The sequence below is a fragment of the Ranitomeya variabilis genome, chromosome 6, assembly GCF_051348905.1.
Source record: "Ranitomeya variabilis isolate aRanVar5 chromosome 6, aRanVar5.hap1, whole genome shotgun sequence".
Classification (NCBI taxonomy): Eukaryota; Metazoa; Chordata; class Amphibia; order Anura; family Dendrobatidae; genus Ranitomeya; species Ranitomeya variabilis.
This window is the reverse complement of record NC_135237.1, coordinates 522,827,346-522,844,068: the sequence shown is the minus strand read 5'-3', so window position 1 is coordinate 522,844,068 and position 16,723 is coordinate 522,827,346. Positions and strand designations below refer to the sequence as shown.

Here is a 16,723-nt window from a genome sequence, read left to right as displayed (position 1 = left end):
AAACTGAGAAAAATATGCGAGTTGAAAAATACTGAAACTGAGGCCGGTGTCCCTCTTGCAACTGCAATACGAGAAGCTCCTGCAAGTCTCAATACCCGGCACTGCTGGTGGTGGTCCGGACCGGAACTTTCAGCTTCATAGAAATACATGCAGCCGCACTCTCCGGTCCCGAGTGCTGGAGGCAGTGCCAGGTATTGAGGAGAGAGACTTGCGCCAGTTTCTTGCATTGCAGTTGCAAGTGGGATACCGGCCTAAGCTGCAGTTACTCGTCAGCACAATTTTGTAATGTAAAGTAAAGACATGGCTGTAATGGCGCTGTTATACTGATTAAATTGATACATTTGGTGAATAATAATAATAATAATAATAATAATAAGTTGACTCTGTGTATAAAGGGTAAAAGGACCATGAGCAGAACTGGACTTTTAGTGATAGAGAGAAAAATGAATCTTCAGAAAAAAGTCCTCCTAGTAGTCATAAACTTCTCCAAATGAGCTACACATATAAAGTTATACCGCTAATCCCGCTCTGGCACCACTTAGCCTTTACACATGTTTACTTAATGTAATTAGCGTTTCTTCCAATGATTAACAGCATTTCCTAAATTTAACTAAACCCCCCATTATATTATCGGTAACTGTAATGTGGTTTAAAATCACTGCTAATTTCAGGAATTATTTTAATTCCTTTCATGGGATTGATTGTTTATTCAGATGTACAAGCAATCACCCTGATGAATGAAACTATTGGTTTTCTATTTAATTGTTTTTTGCTTTAGATTTTTTTTAAAATCCTCTTTGTTACAAATTTCCTAGATGGAATTTTTACTTTTTCGTACCTTAAGTTTATTTTTTTTTTTTTTTGCAAATATTTTTTTTGGCCACCACAATAACTAAAAATACTAAAGTTGCAGCTGGTATGGCTAAAACGACTTCGACCACTAGTCACTACTGTTACTAATGCATTATTTTTTAATAATGGTTGCGTTATATTGATTTACTCGAGCTAGAAAGTTCTACAAAGAAAATCTAAGTTTCCAAACTAGATTGAGGTAATGGTCCAATTAGAATGCAATATAAATAAGCACAGGCATGCAGCAGACCAAGTCTAATTTGATCATATTTTCTTCTTCTACAATGGGACGTCACGCTGTGCAATAGTCAGGCAATGTTAAAAATTAAATCGACTGAATTAATCCTAAAAAGTGTTGTCAGCACATTATGACTACTAAATTGCATAGCTGCTACAGTTTGGGCATAGGAAGATGAGGTTGAATAGTATTTGTAAGGAAGTGTACACCTTTGGTTTAGTATTTACTTTCAATAAACTGGTCATAAAGGCATTGTGCTGAGTATATCGGAACTGCTATGGTCATTGTTGCAGAGAGCAACATCTTAGGGCCATAGGGCAGTATGTCACATTTAATGAGCACTGTTTTGTCAAAGAATAGGACTGTTTGAGCACTTATTGAATCTAGATTGGCAATATGTACTACTGTGCAAAAGTTTAGACAGATGTACAAAAAATGCTTGCAAAATAGAGGCGCAAATAGTTTAGTTTTATCAATTGACCGTTTTTCGCTTTTTCGCTCCCCTCCCTCCCAAACACCATAACGTTCTTACTTTTCTATCAATATGGCCATATGAGAGCTTATTTTTGGCAGAACTAGTTGTAGTTTTGAACGACTCCATTGTTTTTACCATGTCGTGTATTAGAAAAACGGGAAAAAAATTCCATGTGCGGTGAAATTTGAAAAAAAAAGTGCAATCCCACAATTGTTTTTTGTTTGGCTTTTTTTGCTAGGTTCACTCAATGCTAAAACTGACCTGTCATTGTGATTCTCCAGGTCATTACGAGTTCATAGACACCAAACATGTCTAGGTTATTTTTTATCTAAGTGGTGAAAAAAAAATTCCAAACTTTGTTAAAAAAAAAATTAAAAAATTAATAAAATTAAATTGCGCAATTTTCCAATACCCGTAGTGTCTCCATTTTTTTTTATCTGGGTCGGGTGAGGGCTTGTTTTTTGTGTGCCGATCTGTCATTTTTAATGATACCATTTTGGTGCAGATATGTTCTTTTGATTGCCCGTTATTGCATTTTAATGCAACCAAATGCGGCGACCAAAAAAATGTAACTCTGGCATTTTGATTTTTTTTATTGTTGCGCCGTTTAGTGATCAGATTAATTCTTTTTTATATTGATAGATCGGGCGATTCTGAATGCGGCAATACCAAATATGTGTAGGTTTGATTTTTTTTATTGTTTTATTTTGAATGGGGCAAAAGAGGGGTGATTTGAACTTTTATATATATTTTTATAGTTTTAAACACATTTCTTTTTTACTTTTGCCATGCTTTAATAGTCTCCATAGGAGGCTAGAAGTTGGCACAACTCGATCACCTCTGCTACATAGAGGTGATGGTCTGATTGCCTCTATGTAGTAGAATTGCTGAGTTGCTATGAGTGCCGACCACTGGGTGGTGCTCACAGCAATCTGGCACTGACGACCGTCATGCCGATGAACCGATGACCCCCGATCACGTGACGGGGGTCACCGGTGCGTGTATTTCCGGCCTGATGGCTGGAAGCGGGATTTAAATGCCGCTGTCAGAGTTTGACTGTGGCCTTTAACTAGTTAATAGCTATTGCAGGCACTTGTTCCCGGAAAGATGTGGGCTCACCGCCGGCGCCCACATCATAGCTGGGGAAACTGACATCGACATACTAATATATCCGATGTCAGTAAGAGGTTAAAATTGCCAAGTGAATGATCAAAAGAGGAATCAAAATCAACTAAATATTTGGTGTGACCATCCTTTGCATTCAAAGCAGCATCAGTCCTACTAGGTACTTGTACGTGCACACAGGTTTTGAAGGAACTCAGCAGAGGTTGTTCCAAACATCATGGAGAACTAACCACAGATCTTCTGTGAATGTCACTTACACAAATGCTTCTGTTTCTTCATGGAGTCGATGATGTTGAGATCAGGGCTCTGTGGGGCCAGAACATCACTTCTAGGACTCCTTGTTTTTCTTCATGCTGAAGATATTTCTTAATGACATTGGTTGTGGTTTTTGGGGTCATTCCCCTGCTGCAGAATAAACCTGGAGCCAATCAGACGCCTCCCTGATGGTATGGCATGATGGATAAATATCTGCCTGTATTTGTCAGTATTGAGGATGTCGTTAATCCTGACTCACCAGCTGAAAAGCTTTTTATTTTCCTTTGGAAGAGAATGCAATGCGCATACCTTCCCCATAGATCATTGCCAATATGACACTGCACACAAGTCACCTCATTAAGGAGAGCCAAATTAACCCAATGCTGCCATTTGTTGGTGCTGTCCAGCCTTGGAGTACAAGCCTGCAGTCACTCCATGTGCAGACTTGTAAATCCTCACAGCACTCAGTTTGCGCACTGTCAGGATTCTTCGGCGCCGGGAGCTGACGGACACAAGGCCGCAAGTGTGTGGTTTGCCGATATGTGTGGCCTCTCTCAATACAAGTGAAGTGAATGAGGCTGGATAAGTCTAGTCAGAATTTGGCTGGGAGTATGCATATCTCATACTTGTGGTCATATGATGGCCCGCCACCGGGGAATCCTCACAGTGCGCACTGTGCGCTCTATAAGGATTCTCAAGTCTGCAGTCATTTACAATAACTTCAGACTTCTACCCCAAGGCAGGACACCCCCTTTAACAGGTTATGTATATCCAGTACTAATGAAATGGAAAGTACTATGGCCATTGTTAAAGGCAGCAGCATCTTGGGACAGCAAGTCATGTGTAGATTAGGGTCTTCAACCAATAATTTTGTTAATCAGTAACTAAAATAATTTTTTTAAATTCTTCTCCAGGCATTGTGAAGATACTAGATTTTGCATTTCTGTTTCATTACTAGTGTTGATCGAGTTGCTCTGTGCTCGGGTAAAGCATGCCTGATGCTCAGACGTGCTCAACTCAAGTAGTGAGCATAATGGAAGAGAATGGCAAACTCTAGTCTCTCTCTTTCTCTCTCTCATTTCTCTCTCTCCTTCTCTGAGCTCAGCTCAGAAAATTCTCTTACGGGGATCTGAGCATTTGAGCATTAAATGATACTCGGCACTGCTCACTACTCGATCGACCACCCCAATGCTCGATCTAGTATCGAGCAGTGCCTAGCACGCTCGCCCATCACTATTCATTACTACTGCCTACTTCTTGCCCAAACACTATGCTGCATGGCTCTTTCAATGCTCAGTTCCTGCCTCTTTTGAAGCTCCTTTGAGCTGCTGCTCAGCAAAGATTTCTACATTAAATTCAAGCAATCAGAATACGGGAATACAGGTGTGGGAAGAACTGAGGCTCAGCCAGAGGAATTCCTGTATTCTGACAGTATATACTAGACCAATGTGTGCTGAGCAGTGCCAAGGGAGCAGAAACTAGGCATTGAAACAACACTGAATCATGATGTTTTGGGAATAAAATAGAAGTATATTGCAAAAAAATCATAAATTTGCAAACCTTTGACATTTCCTAATATTTTCTCACTATTTTGAAGGTCTTTGTTGTGTGAATGAAAACACAATTTTTCACATCCAGTGATTAAAAAACTGTATAGACCGGGACCTGTTTCATTATTGCATTTGTACCTTTTGTGGGCTAGTATTTAATGATTTTTCCCTGTTTTTAGTTTGTAATATATTATTTTTTTTATTGTCTTTTTAAAAATATTTTCCACTGTTGTTTCTTTTCTTATATTCGTCATTGTGGGTGGGATTTGGGGTTTTCAGATGTTTTTAGATGGTTCATCAATTACCGTATGACTGTTCATAAAGTCGCCAGATTTTTGTGCAAATGTCTGCATTTCTCCCCAACCCCCAGAGTGATATTATTTTTTTTTTTAAGCAAATTTTGTGCTATTTTAGCGGAACCTGCTACTTTTGGTGCTGAAAAGTAAAACAAAATTGACACAGACAAAAATGAAAAGCATTTTTTTATTTTATGCAAAATTCATGTGCGCCATTTTGGAGAGTTTGTCATTAAAAAGTCGAGGAATAACACAAGGCTGAAAAAAAGTGACTTCAAAAAGACCACAAATAATGAATTGGGTCCTGTGTTTGGTTGGGTCTGTGAGCAATGTGTGGCACAAACAAGACTGTGACTTATCCTGCTGCCAGCAACGACTTTAACTAAATGATTTGTGTGCAAATAGATGACGGACTCGTTTAAACAAGGAAAACCGCTTATTTTTCAATGTCTCTGTCTTAGTGAATATTGCAGGAGATTTCACATCTGGCTCGATTAAAAAAGAATGAAGGGAAATGTGTTGTGCGGGTATGGAAGAATGTTATGATCGCTAGCAAACATTTCTAATATACAAATATGTCACTTACTTTCCATTGTGGAATTAAAAATTTGCTTCAGATGCCATTAAGATATATCTGCTAGGGAATGCTAGATATGATATCGATGTGACTGCTGCTACCTTCCCCAGACCCAGAAAGCGACTATTTACTGAGAGATTGTGTGGTTAGTAAGGGAATCAAATAGAAGACAATATTTGGATGATTCCTGCTTGCGCAAAAACATTTTGTGAGGAAGTGAAAGCTTAAGTACTTCCTGCAATAATATCTATCTATCTATCTATCTATCTATCTATCTATCTATCTATCTATCTATCTATCAATCTATTATCTATCTATCAATCAATCAATCATTTATATATTATCTATCTATTATCTATCTATCTACTATCTATCTATCTATTATCTATCTATCTATCTATCTATCTATTATCTATCTATTTTCTATCTATTATCTATCTACTCTCTATATATATATCTATTATCTATCTATCTATTATCTATCTATCTATCTATCTATTATCTATCTATTATCTATCTATTATCTATCTATCTATCTATCTATCTATCTATCTATCTATCTATCTATCAATCATTTATATATTATCTATCTATCTATTTATCTATCTATCTACTATCTATCTATCTATTATCAATCTATTATCTATCTATTCATCTATCTACTCTCTATATACCTATCTATCTATCTATCTATCTATCTATTATCTATCTATCTATCATTTATATATTATCTATTATCTATCTATCTATCTATCATTTATATATTATCTATCTATTATCTATCTATCTATCTATCTATTATCTATCTATATACAGTTAAGTCCATATATATTTGGACAGAGACAACATTTTTATAATTTTGGTTATAGACATTAACACAATGAATTTTGAACAAACCAATTCAGATGCAGTTGAAGTTCAGACTTTCAGCTTTCATTTGAGGGTATCCACATTAAAATTGGATGAAGGGTTTAGGAGTTTCAGCTCCTTAACATGTGCCACCCTGTTTTTAAACGGACCAAAAGTAATTGGACAATTGACTCCAAGGCTATTTCATGGACAGGTGTGGGCAATCCCTTCGTAATGTGATTCTCAAGTAAGCAGATAAAAGGCCTGGAGTTGATTTGAGGTGTGGTGCTTGCATTTGGAAGGTTTTGCTGTGAAGTAAACATGCGGTCAAAGGAGCTCTCCATGCAGGTGAAACAAGCCATCCTTAAGCTGCGAAAACAGAAAAAAACCACCTGAGAAATTGCTACGATATTAAGAGTGGCAAAATCTACAGTTTGGTACATCCTGAGAAGGAAAGAAAACACTGGTGAACTCATCAATGCAAAAAGACCTGGGTGCCCACGGAAGACAACAGTGGTGGATGATCGCAGAATAATCTCCATGGTGAAGAGAAACCCCTTCACAACAGCCAACCAAGTGAACAACACTCTCCAGGAGGTCGGCGTATCAATATCCAAATCTACCATAAAGAGAAGACTGCATGAAAGTAAATACAGAGGGTTCACTGCACGGTGCAAGCCACTCATAAGCATCAAGAAGAAAAAGGCTAGACTGGACTTTGCTAAAAAACATCTAAAAAAGCCAGCACAGTTCTGGAAGAACATTATTTGGACAGATGAAACCAAGATCAACCTCTACCAGAATGATGGAAAGAGAAAAGTCTGGCGAAGGCGTGGTACAGCTCATGATCCAAAGCATACCACATCGTCTGTAAAACACGGCGGAGGCAGTGTGATGGCTTGGGCATGCATGGCTGCCAGTGGCACTGGGTCACTAGTGTTTATTGATGATGTGACACAGGACAGAAGCAGCCGAATGAATTCTGAGGTCTTCAGAGCCGCCATACTGTGTGCTCAGATCCAGCCAAATGCAGCCAAACTGATTGGTCGTCGTTTCATACTACAGATGGACAATGACCCAAAACATAAAGCCAAAGCAACCCAGGAGTTTATTAAAGCAAAGAAGTGGAATATTATTGAATGGCCAAGTCAGTCACCTGATCTCAACCAAATTGAGTATGCATTTCACTTGTTAAAGACTAAACTTCAGACGGAAAGGCCCACAAACAAACAGCAACTGAAAACCACCGCAGTGAAGGCCTGGCAGAGCATCAAAAAGGAGGAAACACAGCGTCTGGTGATGTCCATGAGTTCAAGACTTCAGGCAGTCATTGCCAACAAAGGTTTTTCAACCAAGTACTGAAAATGAACATTTTATTTAAAATTATTGAATCTGTCCAATTACTTTTGGTCCCTTTAAAAACAGGGTGGCACATGTTAAGGAGCTGAAACTCCTAAACCCTTCATCCAATTTTAATGTGGATACCCTCAAATGAAAGCTGAAAGTCTGAACTTCAACTGCATCTGAACTGTTTTGTATAAAATTCATTGTGGTAATGTCTATGACCAAAATTAGAAAAATGCTGTGTCTGTCCAAATATATATGGACCTAACTGTATCTATCTACTATCTATCTATTATCTATCTACTATCTATTATCTATCTATCTATTATCTATCTATATATCTATCTACTATCTATCATCTATTATCTATCCATCTACTATCTATTATCTATCTATCTATTATCTATCTATCTATCTATCTATCTATCAATCATTTATATATTATCTATCTATATATCTATCTACTATCTATCTATTATCTATCTATCTATCTATCTATCTATCTACTATCTATTATCTATCTATTATCTATCTATCTATCTATCTATCTATCTATCTATCTATCATCTATCTATCTATTATCTATCTATCTATCTACTATCTATATATCTATTATCTATCTATCTATCTATCTATCTATCTATCTATCTATCTATCTATCTATCTATCAATCATTTATATATTATCTATCTATTTATCTATCTATCTATATATCTATCTACTATCTATCTATTATCTATCTATTATCTATCTATCTATCTATCTATCTATTATCTATCTATCTATCTATCTATCTATCTATCTATCTATCAATCATTTATATATTATCTATCTATTTATCTATCTATCTATATATCTATCTACTATCTATCTATTATCTATCTATCTATCTATCTATCTATCTATCTATCATCTATCTATCTATTATCTATCTATGTATCTATCTATCTACTATCTATATATCTATTATCTATCTATCTATCTACTATCTATCATGCATCTCAGGGCTGAAGCATTGCATACATGGGTATGGAATAAAAAAAAATGTTTCATCTATAATTGATGGGAGAGCTGCCTTTGGGAAATTTGTTCATAGATAGATAGATAGATAGATAGATAGATAGATAGATAGATAGATAGATAGATAGATAGATAGATAGAAAAAAAAATGTTCAGGCAATTACCAAACCTTCAGATAGTTACAAACAAAATGAAAGCAGCATTCTATCAAGAATTTAGGAAAAACTGTGATTTAGCAATGTTTTGGTTCTGTTGAGAAAGGCTATTAAATCACAGTGTTTTAAATATATTCTCCATGCAGTGCTGCTTTCATTTTTTTAGATAGATATGAGATAGATAGGTAATAGTTAGATATTAGATAGATAGATAAATAGATAGATAAAGTTGAAGCCAGCAGTTTACCTACACTATATACAAAGACACATCTGGATGTTTTTCTCAATATCTGACATGAAATCAGAATAAATCTTTCCCATTTTAGGTCATTTAGCATTACCATAATTATTAATATTTGCCAAATGCCAGAATAATGAGAGAGAGAGAATGTTTTAAGACATTTTTATTTCTTACTGCAAAGTCAAAATTTGACATATATTTAGTGTTGAGCGATACCGTCCGATACTTGAAAGTATCGGTATCGGAAAGTATCGGCCGATACCGGCAAAGTATCGGATCTAATCCGATACCGATACCCGATACCAATACAAGTCAATGGGACTCAAGTATCGGACGGTATTCCTGATGGTTCCCAGGGTCTGAAGGAGAGGAAACTCTCCTTCAGGCCCTGGGAACCATATTAATGTGTAAAATAAAGAATTAAAATAAAAAATATTGCTATACTCACCTCACCGAGGGAACCGGCAGCGTTGTTTGCTTAAAATGCGCGCTTTTCCTTCCTTCCGTGACGTAATTTTCAGGTCCTTCTAGGCATTCAGTATTTTAAAATTACGTTCCGGCTTTGTGATTGGTCGCGTCGCGGTCACATGGGCGATGCGACCAATCACAAGCCGTGACGTCACGGGAGGCAGGAGACGCGCGCATTTTAAAATGCGCGCGTGTCCAGCCTCCCGTGACGTCACGGCTTGTGATTGGTCGCGTCGCCCATGTGGCCGCGACGCAACCAATCACAGCAAGCCGTGACGTAATTTCAGGTCCTTCAGGATTTTAAAATTACGTTCTGGCTTGTGATTGGTCGCGTCGCGGTCACATGGGCGACGCGACCAATCACAAGCCGTGACGTCACGGGAGGCTGGACACGCACGCATTTTAAAATGCGCGCGTCTCCTGCCTCCCGTGACGTCACGGCTTGTGATTGGTCGCGTCGCCCATGTGACCGCGACGCGACCAATCACAAAGCCGGGACGTAATTTTAAAATACTGAATGCCTAGAAGGACCTGAAAATTACGTCACGGCTTGCTGTGATTGGTCGCGTCGCGGCCACATGGGCGGCACGCGACCAATCAGAAGCCGTGACATCACGGAAGGAAGGAAAAGCGCGCATTTTAAGCAAACAACGCTGCCGGTTCCCTCGTGAGGTCCAGGCTGCGTCGGAGAGGTGAGTATAGCAATATTTTTTATTTTAATTCTTTCTTTTACACATTAATGTTGTTTCGATACCGATACCCGATACCACAAAAGTATTGCGGTATCGGAATGCTCAACACTACATATATTTCATTAGTATTTGGTACCAATGTCCTTAAACTGAATGACTTGGGTCAAACATTTGGGATCTCCTTCCACAAGCTTCTCACAATAGTTGGTCGGAATTTGTGCCCATTCCTCCTGACAAAACTGGTGTAGCTGATCCAGTTTTGTAGGTCGCCTTGCTCACATGGCCTTTTCAGCTTTGCCCATAAATTTTCAATAGGATTGAGATCATTGCTTTGTGGTGGACTCTCCAAAACATTGACTTTGTTACTATTTTGGCAGTATGCTTCTGGTCATTATCCATTTGGAAGACCCATTTCCGCCCAAGCTTTAACTTCCTGGCTGATGTCTTGAGATGTTGCTTCAGTATAGTCACATAATCTTCTTTTCTCATCTATTTTGTGAAGTGCATCAGTCCTTTCTGCAGCAAAACAACCCCACAACATGATTCTGCCACCCCCGTGTTTCACAGTTGGGATGGTGTTCTTAGGTGCCCAGGCTTCTCCCTTTTTCCTCCAAGCATAACAATGGTAATTATGCCCAAAAAGTTTAATTTTAGTTTCATAAGAGCACATGACATGTTTCCAAAAATTAAGGTCTTTGTTCCTGTGTGCATTTGCAAATATTAATCTGGCTGTTTTATTCTTCTTTTGGAGTAATGGCTTCTTCCTGACAGAGTAGCTTTTCAGCCCATGTTGATACAGTACTCGTTTCACTGTGGATATTGCCACAAGCTTACCAGCTTCCACCATCATCTTCACAAGGTCTTTTGCTTTTGTCCTTGGGTTGATATGCACATGTCGGACCAAAGCACGTTTATCTCTGGGACACAGAACCCGTCTCCTTCCTGAGCGGTATGATGGCTGGACATTCCCATCATGTTTGTACTTGCGTATAATTGTTTGTATAGATGAATGAGGCATCTTCAGGTATCTTGAAATTGTACCCAAAGATGAGCCAGATTTGTGCATGTCCACAACTTTCTTCCTGATATCTGGGCTGATTTCTTAAGACTTTCCCATGATGCTACACAAAGAAGCAGTGTGTTTCAGGTGCAGAAGCTTCCAAACTCATGACATCATCATACAGGCAGTCCAGAATTGTTTAAAGGCATAGTAATCTTAGTGTATGTAAACTTTTGACTTTGCAGTAAGTAATAAAAATGCCTTAAAACATTTTATCTCCCTTTCTCATTATTCTGACATTTGGCAAATATTAATAATTGGAATCCTAATTGGCCTAAACTGGGAAAGGTTTATTCTGATTTCATGTCACATATTAAGATAAGCATGCAGATGTGTCTTTAGATAGATAGAGGACTGACAGCAGGGCTGGCTCCAGGTTTTTGAGGGCCCCGGGCGAAAGAGTCTCAGTGGGCCCCCCCCCCTTTAACATATACCACGATTCATGATGCCCAGATACAGCGGAGAAATATAGGTATAGTACAATGCCAGATTTCACTTCTTACATGAGTGATAGCTATTGTAAATTCTGCAGTGTATATATACAGGGCAGGAGGAGTGGTACTGTGCAGTGTATATATACAGGAGGAGTGGTACTGTGCGGTGTATATATACAGGAGGAGTGGTACTGTGCAGTGTATATATACAGGAGGAGTGGTACTGTGCAGTGTATATATACAGGAGGAGAGGTACTGTGCAGTGTATATATACAGGGGAGAGGTACTGTGCAGTGTATATATACAGGAGGAGCGGTACTGTGCAGTGTATATATACAGGAGGAGTGGTACTGTGCAGTGTATATATACAGGAGGAGAGGTACTGTGCAGTGTATATATACAGGGGAGAGGTACTGTGCAGTGTATATATACAGGAGGAGCGGTACTGTGCAGTGTATATATACAGGAGGAGTGGTACTGTGCAGTGTATATATACAGGGGAGAGGTACTGTGCAGTGTATATATACAGGAGGAGCGGTACTGTGCAGTGTATATATACAGGGGAGACGTACTGTGCAGTATATATACAGGAGGAGCGGTACTGTGCAGTGTATATATACAGGAGGAGTGGTACTGTGCAGTGTATATATACAGGAGGAGTGGTACTGTGCAGTGTATATATACAGGAGGAGTGGTACTGTGCAGTGTATATATACAGGAGGAGCGGTACTGTGCAGTGTATATACAGGAGGAGTGGTACTGTGCAGTGTATATATACAGGAGGAGTGGTACTGTGCAGTGTATATATACAGGAGGAGTGGTACTGTGCAGTGTATATATACAGGAGTGGCACTGTGCGGTATATATATACAGGGGAGAGGTACTGTGCGGTGTATATATACAGGAGTGGTACTGTGCTGTGTATATATACAGGAGGAGTGGTACTGTGCAGTGTATATATACAGGAGGAGAGGTACTGTGCAGTGTATATATACAGGGGAGAGGTACTGTGCAGTGTATATATACAGGAGTGGTACTGTGCTGTGTATATATACAGGAGGAGTGGTACTGTGCAGTGTATATATACAGGGGAGAGGTGCTGTGCAGTGTATATATACAGGAGGAGAGGTACTGTGCAGTGTATATATACAGGAGGAGAGGTACTGTGCAGTGTATATATACAGGGGAGAGGTACTGTGCAGTGTATATATACAGGGGAGAGGTACTGTGCAGTGTATATACTTCAACAGCCGCCCAGCCCAGGCCCCCAGCACCTGTCCTGTATATATATTATATACACTGTATCTATACAGGCTGTGCTGGGGGCCTGGGCTGGGCGGCTGCTGTAGTATATATATATATCAGCTGCAGCCGCCCAGCCCATGGCCACCCCAGGTCACCCAGTCCCAGACTGTCAGAACATACAGCGATATAGCATTGCACTCACTCAGGTGCTGGTAGGAGCTCCGTCTCCTTGATAAGTTCAGCAGTACACACAGTCAGGAGATTCAGAGCAGGAGAACTCTCCGCCCACAATGTCACGCTGGCTGTGTCCTTAATTAACCCCTATGTGTGCCTGGCCCTGCACTGACAGTGAGAAGATGCTTGTGCCAGCGCAAATTGAAAGGGTAGAAAGGGTTAAAGCAGCCAGATGGCTCTATGACTGTGTGAGTGGGCCCCCCTGTCTCGTCAGGGCCCCGGCACTTGCCCGGCTAGGCCGGGTGTTGACGCCGGCCCTGACTGACAGTCTTTATTAGGGTACGTTCACACAGGACTTTTTTGCTGCTTTTTTTTGCTGCTTTTTTTTATGCTAATTTTCAGCTGTTTATAGGTGCGTTTTTGGTGCGTTTTTTGGGTGCGTTTTTTGTGCGTTTTTTGGTGCGTTTTTTTTCATGCTTTTTTTGTGGTATATGGTGAATCAAACATGTTTGATGACTACACCAAAGACACTCAGTTAGTACTCAAGCACGCAGGTATTTACCTACTACCTGGTCATTTAATTTGTTAGAAAAGGACACCTCACAATGGCTCTTCACACCTGACAATGGCTCACAATGGCTCTTCACACCTCACTACCAGGAACTCCCTCACAATAGATCACAATCAGGACACCTCACAATGGCTCTTCACACCTCACAATGGCTCACAATGGCTCTTCACACCTCACTAACCACACCCCTAAGCTCTTGGCTGTGAGATCCCTTCCTGCTGGCCATGATTTTCTGCACAAAAAAAGCAGCAAATAATGCTACATGCGTTTTTTCAGCGTTTTTGCAGCGTTTTTTTCATCACCCATTCAAGTCAATGGGTGAAAAAACGCTGCAAAAACGCAGCAAAAACGCTGAAAGAAGTGACATGCCCTATGTCCAAAAAAAGCAGCAAAGCAGAAAAAACTGATCAAACAAAAAACCAACGTGTGTGCATGAGATTTCTGAAATCTCATAGGCTTTACTGGTACTGTAAAAAGCAGCTGAAAATTAGCATAAAAAAAAGCAGCAAAAAAAAGCAGCAAAAAAGTCCTGTGTGAACGTACCCTTAGGATTTATAAATAATAGGATTACACATGAGAGTGCAGTTTTGTCTTGTTGTTATGTTTTCTCAGTGGGTGAGAGGTGACTTGCACCGCTGACGCTTTCTGTTCTGTACGTCGCTGACTACATGAACTCCTGCAGGGAACATTCTGACAGAGCAGAGTAATAATAAGGCTTAAAATAGCTCCACAAGAAATGACCCCCGGCCAAAATATCTGACACTTTCCTGCACTATATGCATGTAACAGTAACACTGGGAACCACGGCTCTTCGATTTCAGACACATGTATAGATTACATAATAATTACTTACCATGCACGCTTACTCGGCAAGGCCGTGTTACTGGAAAGTTGGCTGACATTGAAGTAATCAAGGAACTGAAAAAAAAAAGAGTAACAGAATCACCGAAGCTAAATCTTGAAGAACAATATACAAGCCGTACAACATGCTGCAGAAATATGTGAAAATGCAATTAAAAAAATAAATAAAAATTTGTCTACTTTTTTTGTGTGTCAGATCATTCCCTAAATTTACAGTAGTGACACTTTAAAATTGAAATAACCAGAGACTAACACAGAAGCATAGATTTACTGTAAGTCATGCCGTATAGACTATTTGGAAGGTTTGACCCTTTATGAGAAAAAAAACAGCAAAATATTTTGGACACTTTCAGAATTTAGAGATTTTTGTTAAAATCTTTTCAACTAATTTTGTCAAATGTATGAAAGACACTATCTATTCTGACACCGCTTGAAATTGTATATACTTGCTATTGCTCCCCTAACTATAGCATGCTATTCAGTAATTGGCGAGAGAAGAGACAATTGTGGATATATTTATTACCACCACGTAATTAATAGTAGTCAACATTTTTTTTTAAATTTACTTTCTGACAGTCCCTATTTGTGAAAAGGTTTGGACACTAAGTCACTACTCATGGGCAAGCCGTAGACAAGGGTATTAAAGAGTCCGGGGTCAAATAACATGAGAGCATGTCAAAGGCAAAAGGGTAATGTAAAAGAATGGCTAGAAGGCAAAATCTGAGGTCATAAAGCAAAGGTCAGAGTATGTCAAAAGCAAAGGGGCAATACAAAGGTATGGTCAAAAGGCAAAGTCTTAGGTCAGGAAACAAAGATCAGAGTAGCAAAACTCTAAGCGCAAGGCACACAAACCATGATTTCAATTAATCTAATTTAATTTCAATTATCCAAATAAAATATTAAAATTAATAGTTAATAGATGATAATATAATTATGGACAACCTCATGCCACACTATTAGAGATTTCTGAGTTCTACACTGTATTATCTATGATCTATGATAATCTATTCCATCCTGTGTTACAAAGGCTGGTCAGCTAACGATTCCCACTTTATCTTAGCGGCCCTATTGAATTATATCACAATGCCCGTCCTTCACAGTGATAGCTATTTTGCGGGTCTTCCTTAGAATTCCAGAGCTGAACTTTGATCCATCAATTGCTCCTTTTTTCTCCAAACCTTTGTTATCTTTCTTTTTTTTACAAATTGGTGGCCCTGGGGTCACACACTGGCACATTGGTATCTGCTAAAAATACGTGACAAATCTGATATCATGTAGCATTCTTAATTGTGATTAATAAAAATGATGGTTGAAAAATAAAATGTTCATCATTTTAGAATAAGAAGATTAGATTTGTTGACTTGTTGGTTTTGCAAGACGGTTAGATATTAAAGGTCAAAAAAAGTTAATTCTAGGATTAATCCACTCATACACTTTAGATGTCTGTTGGCCGAACCATGGTTTAACCAATCATTTGGCCAGCAGCTATCGCAGCCATCTCTCCCATACACAGGAGTGATTGTTCTCCTCTGTTCTGTGATGTGATCAGACATACAGTGCCTTGAACAAGTATTCATAGAGCGTGAACATTTTCACATTTTTTCCATGATGCACCCACAAACAAACATAAATGTATATAATTAAGATTTTCTGCGATATACCAACACAAAGTAGCAAGTATTTGCGAATTGTAAAGGAAATGATACATGGTGCTTTTAACATTTTAAAATTATGGATCTGAATATTGTGACATGCATTTCTATTCAACCCCCCAGAGTCAATAGTTTGTAGGACCACCTTTATCTGCAATTACTGCTACAAGTCTTTTCGGGTCTGTCTCTACCAACCTGGTTTCTACATCTATAGGCTGAAATTTTTGCCCATTCTTCTTTTCTCACTAGCTCTAGCTCAGTAAGATTGGATGAAGACATCTGTGAACAGCAATTTTTAAGTCTTGTCACAGATTCTCAATGGGATTTAGGTCTGGACTGGGACTAGATCATTCACACATGAATATGCTTTGATCTAAACCATCCATTCTAGCTCTGGCAGTTTGTTTAGGGTCGTTGTCCTGCTGGACGGTGAACGTATGCTCCATTTTCAAGTCTTTTGTGATGTCTGACAGGTTTTCCTCCAGGATTACAATGCATTTACCTTCATCTATCTTTCCACCATCTCTAACCAGCTTCCATGTCAATGCATCATGCTGCGACCACCATATTTGACAGTGGGGATGGTTTT

General features: G+C 39.0%; 1 protein-coding gene across 1 annotated transcript in view; it reads left to right on the top strand.

The window, feature by feature from the left end:
• The window catches only part of ANGPT1 (angiopoietin 1), a 402,043-nt gene that overhangs the window by 19,841 nt on the left and 365,479 nt on the right, over window positions 1-16,723 (top strand). The window lies entirely within an intron of this gene.